Here is a 7224-nt window from a genome sequence, read left to right on the forward strand (position 1 = left end):
TTTTAAATGATTGTTGAACACACTTCAATAATAAAGGTTATTTTAAAGCCGGTTTGAAACACCAAGCATTTGAAAAGCAGATTCAATCAATAATAATGGAATTGTATTAACACAAGACGTCTCTGCTTCACAAAGCTCGTTAACAACGCAGAGGTGCCAGCTTATAAAAGCAGAACCGAGGAGAACAGCAGCAGCATTTCTTTTTTTCAAGGCCAGGCAGGGGCTGCTAGCCTGAGAAATGAAAAGGCTCTTGGGTCTGGCAAGCCAGTAACATTATTTCTGCTGTTTAATGTAGAACTGGTAACTGTAAACACATGGCATTTAAAATGAACAACCCCAATACAAAGACTTCAACACAGATTTTTATTTATTTTGTGTTTCTTCTGGATTTAAATATCACTAATGAAGAGTGAGTGCTTCAAACCTGGACTGAAATATTCAACCTCAAAACTATATCAAAATAACAACACCTGAAGAAAGATTCGATCTCCTCAGAGCTGCAGGTTCCTCTCTCTCCTCTCCTCAGAGCTGCAGCTCCCTCAGTAGCAGGTTTCTCTCTCTCCTCTCCTCTCTCTCTCCTCTCGTCAGAGCTGCAGCTCCCTCAGTAGCAGGTTCCTCTCTCTCTCCTCTCCTCAGAGCTGCAGCTCCCTCAGTAGCAGGTTCCTCTCTCTCCTGCCTCTCTCTCCTCAGAGTTGCAGCTCCCTCAGTAGCAGGTTCCTCTCTCTTCCCTCTCCTCAGAGCTGCAGCTCCCTCAGTAGCAGGTTCCTCTCTCTCCTCACCTCCCCTGCCTGGGGAGGAGAGAGGGGAGAGGTGGAAAGGAGAGGGGGAGGAGAGAGGGGAGAGGGGGAGGAGAGAGGGGAGAGGGCAGCAGCAATATTCCTCAGTCCAGGAAGGACAGCTCCATGCACTCCGCAGCCTCAGGGTGAAGCATGCGGGTCGCCAGCCGCTCCATATCATCCAGGCTCAACAAGCGCAGCCTCCGCTCGTAATCCTGAGAGAGAGGCAGAGGGAGAGACACAGAGTCACAACTACACGCTGCTCTACACCTGCATTTCAGAGTGTGTGTGCTGCAGCTGTGATTGTGTGTGCGTCTGTGTCGCTGTACAGCTGTGTGTGTGTGTTTGTATAATAGTGTGCATGTGCTGCAGCTAGGATTGTGTGTGTAGCAGTGTTTATTGTGTTCAATTTATCTTGTGTAGCTGCTCCAGACTCACTGTGTGTGTGTGTGTGTGTGTGTGTCTGTGTGTGTAGCAGTGTCTGTGTTTATTGTGTTCAATTTACCTTGTGTAGCTGCTCCAGCCTCTCACTGTGTGTGTGTGTGTGTGTGTGTGTATGTGTGTTTTTATTGTGTTCAGGTTACCTCGTGTTGCTGCTCCAGACTCTCACTGCGTCGGCAGGGCTGAAGTGTTTGTTCAGAAGAGCAGGCAGGCTGTGCCACACTGACCCGGGGTGAGGCGAGGAGTGAGAGGAGGGGTGAGACGAGGGGTAAGAGGAAGGGTGAGCTGTGCTGTGCTGTTCAGCCTACCTGCCAGCGCCTTGCTTTTGTAGAGGAGTCCCTGTTGATTGACAGGTATGTTGAGCCTGTCAGAGACCAGACTCCAGACTGTGGAGACCTTCTCATCCTCACAGACCTGTCAAGAGACAAGAACACACAGACACACAGTGAGGGGATGAGCATTAAACACTGAAACTACATCTTCATCCTCACAGGACAGGCGAGAGACAAGAACACACACACACACACACACACACACACACACACACACACACACACAGTGAGGGGATGAGCATTAAACACTGAAACTACATCTTCATCAGTACGCACGCCTCGAGTGAAGTGACATCCCTCATCTGCACCATGCAAATGCACTTAGTGTCATTTCAAACGGGATTGAGATTATTATGCTCAAGAGCTAAAAGGCAGTAACAACGTACGATTATAAACAATAAAGATGACCCCCAGTCAATATAGCCGGGGAAATCACACCCCCGTCAAACCGCACCCTGCTGATCAGAGCTCACAAAGACAAACACATTATTAAATTATTAAAAGCCACTCAGCAAACAGTTACAAGCGGGTCCGGACGGCCATTTGTTATTAAAAATGCGGGATTCAAAAACAACCGCTGCACTGAATAATAAACAAAGTAAACGAGATGCACTCACCTGGTTTAACGAGCGCTGTCCCTCGTAGTCTGTGTAAAACAAGAGCAAACGCCTCCTCACATGGCGTCCTTCTTCCACAAACTTATCACATGAAATAAAGTCGTTTCACACAGACACACGCCTCCGGCTGAGCTGTCCTCTGCTCTTTACAATTGGTAGCGAACTTCAGGGAGACAGACGAGGCTTTAGCTTTCATTTCCTATCCAATGCTGCCCTCGTGTGGACATTTAGTAGAACTGCTGTCGAGGGGTTGATTTGAGTGTTAACTAATTCTGCTTCATAAAATCAAATGAAACCTGCTGAAAAACGTCACGTTAGCATACTGAAATACACACCGCTTGAAATTTTCCAATTTACTTAACTAAAAACTGACACAAATATAAAATGTGACATTTCCAAAACTGACGCTGCTCTTTTATTTAAACAACTGCTCTATCAATACAATGGTCGTCGTGAATCTTGGTTATATTTCTACGTCTGTGATTAAATTATTGCAAACACCCGTATATACTTTTAGATACATTCTAAACCGCTATAAAAGAGAACTACAGTTGATTCCTTCAGGCAAGTTCCGGTTTAGAATCGTTGTTTTCTTTGGTTATTTCGAAACTGCCCGTTTTAAAATATGACTGATAGTAAAACAATTCTTCACTAAAAGCATGAAAATATAATATTATTAAAATACTGACGTGGACACGTGTACTAAAAAAATGTTTTATTAATAATAAATGTATATTTTTAAACAGGTGCGCACCTTGGACAGCTATAGGGTCTATACAAATTAGGTAACGCATTTCTAACTTTTGATTCGCTAACTGCGTTCGCCAATCAGAAGTCACTTAATTTGTGACTTGTCTTTTATCCAATCAGATTGTTTAGGACATGACGTAACCGTTCCACTTTCTCTCCACGAGATAGCCGCATCGGTAAGGAATTCATCAAATAATCTTTTAGCGACTCCCGACTGCAGTACCGCTGCGTGTCCACTGGAGGGAGCCGAGCGCCTCCGTGGCGGCGGCTCCGCATGACTCGAGCGCGTTTGTGACGTCCCCGCCCCGATTGGCCCGTCTGTCGCTGTTTGTGAAGATAGCGTTCGCAGTTTTCACTGTAAACCTCTGGAGCTTGGGAAGGGAAACTGCCCGTGAAAGCTGAATGACCAAAACTGTGAAAAATGACATCGCTCTGATAAAAATACGAGACGCCCTACACAGCATGAGTCATAAATCACAGAAATCGTGATTCCTACAAACATCATCATCATCATCATCATAATAATAATAATAATAATAATAATAATACACGTCATTAATTCGGCTGCAGTGTTGCTAGGACTCCCAGCGTTACATTCCCCTCTGGCTGTAGTACCGGTGTGTGTCCACGGGAGGGGGCAGTGTGCCTCACTGCCTGCTTGCCTGCGCTTTGGCTCCGCACCCACTCAAAAACCTTTTTTAAAATGTATTTTGAAATCTGAATTTGGACGCGTGTATTGTTTTGAAGTCAGCAAACATTTGAATTGCAGATGAACGAGTGTAGCTGATGGAATTGCATTAAGTTTAACACAAAGAAACGTCCGTGTCAGTGCTTCACAGAGGGTTGTTTTAAAATAGCTGCTTTTTAATTTGCAGACAGTTTGTGTGAACTCTATGGCGTTGGAGACAGGACGCTTCACGTGCTCCAGTTTACACGCAGTGACTGAAGAGGAGATGCGATGTACCGTTGCTTGTTTTAGACAATGGGGACGGGACTGAGCGCTTACAGAGACGAGGGACTAACATGAACACAGAGTAACATTAACACTCAAAGGCACACACAATTTCACAGTCACGATGTTAACTCGGGGGGGAAAGATGCCCTGCATGGCCGATTGGCTGAAAAGCAGAACAGAAGCAGCCTATCACATGAGGGGAGGTGGGTGGCTTTCTTATGACGGCACCGCTGCCAGGTCTATAAAGAGACCCGATGTGCGCTTTCACGTCAGTTGAAGAAAACGAGTCGTTAGGTTTGTGTGGATCAGCGAGAACGTTGGAAACTAGAGACCAAGTGAAGCTTTGGAAATCCTGCGAGCTCCTCGCGACGCTGCTGGGGGCGGTCAGCCGCCGGGCTTGTCCAGTAATGTTGCGGTTAAGCGCTCACCGCTGTGTCCAGGCGGGTCCCGGAGAGGCTCAGTATATTTCATTTTGAAATGCCTACAATGCGTCCTTCTGTTTTCAATGCGCACGTCTATTTGTTTCTGTTTTGTAACGTGTTTATTTAGTGGAGGAGTTTCATGGTAGTTTCGTATTCACTTTCTCATTGCCCTCACAGTGATTTGTGAAAGAGCCTCATGTTTTAAATGATTGTTGAACACACTTCAATAATAAAGGTTATTTTAAAGCCGGTTTGAAACACCAAGCATTTGAAAAGCAGATTCAATCAATAATAATGGAATTGTATTAACACAAGACGTCTCTGCTTCACAAAGCTCGTTAACAACGCAGAGGTGCCAGCTTATAAAAGCAGAACCGAGGAGAACAGCAGCAGCATTTCTTTTTTTCAAGGCCAGGCAGGGGCTGCTAGCCTGAGAAATGAAAAGGCTCTTGGGTCTGGCAAGCCAGTAACATTATTTCTGCTGTTTAATGTAGAACTGGTAACTGTAAACACATGGCATTTAAAATGAACAACCCCAATACAAAGACTTCAACACAGATTTTTATTTATTTTGTGTTTCTTCTGGATTTAAATATCACTAATGAAGAGTGAGTGCTTCAAACCTGGACTGAAATATTCAACCTCAAAACTATATCAAAATAACAACACCTGAAGAAAGATTCGATCTCCTCAGAGCTGCAGGTTCCTCTCTCTCCTCTCCTCAGAGCTGCAGCTCCCTCAGTAGCAGGTTTCTCTCTCTCCTCTCCTCTCTCTCTCCTCTCGTCAGAGCTGCAGCTCCCTCAGTAGCAGGTTCCTCTCTCTCTCCTCTCCTCAGAGCTGCAGCTCCCTCAGTAGCAGGTTCCTCTCTCTCCTGCCTCTCTCTCCTCAGAGTTGCAGCTCCCTCAGTAGCAGGTTCCTCTCTCTTCCCTCTCCTCAGAGCTGCAGCTCCCTCAGTAGCAGGTTCCTCTCTCTCCTCACCTCCCCTGCCTGGGGAGGAGAGAGGGGAGAGGTGGAAAGGAGAGGGGGAGGAGAGAGGGGGAGGAGAGAGGGGAGAGGGCAGCAGCAGTATTCCTCAGTCCAGGAAGGACAGCTCCATGCACTCCACAGTCTCAGGGTGAAGCATGCGGGTCGCCAGCCGCTCCATATCATCCAGGCTCAATAAGCACAGCCTCCGCTCGTAATCCTGAGAGAGAGGCAGAGGGAGAGACACAGAGTCACAACTACACGCTGCTCTACACCTGCATTTCAGAGTGTGTGTGCTGCAGCTGTGATTGTGTGTGCATCTCTGTGTCACTGTACAGCTGTGTCTGTATAACACTGTGCATGTGCTGCAGCTAGGATTGTGTGTGTAGCAGTGTTTATTGTGTTCAATTTACCTTGTGTAGCTGCTCCAGCCTCTCACTGTGTGTGTGTGTGTGTGTGTATAGCAGTGTGTGTGTTTGTGTTCAGGTTACCTCGTATAGCTGCTGCAGACTCTCACTGCGTCGGCAGGGCTGAAGTGTTTGTTCAGAAGAGCAGGCAGGCTGTGCCACACTGACCCGGGGTGAGGCGAGGAGTGAGAGGAGGGGTGAGGCAAGGGGTGAGAGGAGGGGTGAGCTGTGCTGTGCTGTGCTGTTCAGCCTACCTGTCAGCACCTTGCCTTTGTAGAGGAGTCCCTGTTGATTCACAGGTATGTTGAGCCTGTCAGAGACCAGACTCCAGACTGTGGAGACCTTCTCATCCTCACAGACCTGTCAAGAGACAAGAACACACAGACACACAGTGAGGGGATGAGCATTAAACACTGAAACTACATCTTCATCCTCACAGGACAGGCGAGAGACAAGAACACACACACACACACACACACACACACACACACACACACACACACACACACAGTGAGGGGATGAGCATTAAACACTGAAACTACATCTTCATCAGTACGCACGCCTCGAGTGAAGTGACATCCCTCATCTGCACCATGCAAATGCACTTAGTGTCATTTCAAACGGGATTGAGATTATTATGCTCAAGAGCTAAAAGGCAGTAACAACGTACGATTATAAACAATAAAGATGACCCCCAGTCAATATAGCCGGGGAAATCACACCCCCGTCAAACCGCACCCTGCTGATCAGAGCTCACAAAGACAAACACATTATTAAATTATTAAAAGCCACTCAGCAAACAGTTACAAGCGGGTCCGGACGGCCATTTGTTATTAAAAATGCGGGATTCAAAAACAACCGCTGCACTGAATAATAAACAAAGTAAACGAGATGCACTCACCTGGTTTAACGAGCGCTGTCCCTCGTAGTCTGTGTAAAACAAGAGCAAACGCCTCCTCACATGGCGTCCTTCTTCCACAAACTTATCACATGAAATAAAGTCGTTTCACACAGACACACGCCTCCGGCTGAGCTGTCCTCTGCTCTTTACAATTGGTAGCGAACTTCAGGGAGACAGACGAGGCTTTAGCTTTCATTTCCTATCCAATGCTGCCCTCGTGTGGACATTTAGTCCACACGAGAGACCTGTCAAGAGACAAGAACACACAGACACACAGTGAGGGGATGAGCATTAAACACTGAAACTACATCTTCATCCTCACAGGACAGGCGAGAGACAAGAACACACAGACACACAGTATCAGAGCAATCTAGCGTGGGGGGACGGTCGAGTATTGTCAAGAGCAAAAACACACTTTTACCCAAAATGATAGATACAGATTGGCCAACAATCAATGCTGCAGGGAACAAGAACAACAATATAAACAGCGACGCCACTCCTTCACAACTCGTGTGCAGCGAACACTCAACAATAAAAATAAATTAAAACACACCTGGTGATATTAAAACCATGAAGAGGCAACAACCTCGTGTGTGCACAATAAAGCATTAGCAGGGGCAATCAGATAAATCATCCATAGCAAAAAACAACACAGCAACA

General features: G+C 46.5%; 1 long non-coding RNA gene across 1 annotated transcript; it reads right to left on the reverse strand.

Moving 5' to 3' along the window:
- On the reverse strand, positions 1-3443 carry LOC117413592 (uncharacterized). Its single transcript, XR_004664260.2, has 3 exons — positions 2167-3443; positions 1361-1631; positions 1-991 (listed from the first exon to the last, which is right to left on the reverse strand). It is a non-coding gene; the product is annotated as an uncharacterized LOC117413592 (long non-coding RNA).
- Between the last annotated feature and the right edge of the window lie 3781 nt (positions 3444-7224).

This window comes from Acipenser ruthenus, unplaced genomic scaffold (genome assembly GCF_902713425.1).
Source record: "Acipenser ruthenus unplaced genomic scaffold, fAciRut3.2 maternal haplotype, whole genome shotgun sequence".
Classification (NCBI taxonomy): domain Eukaryota; kingdom Metazoa; phylum Chordata; class Actinopteri; order Acipenseriformes; family Acipenseridae; genus Acipenser; species Acipenser ruthenus.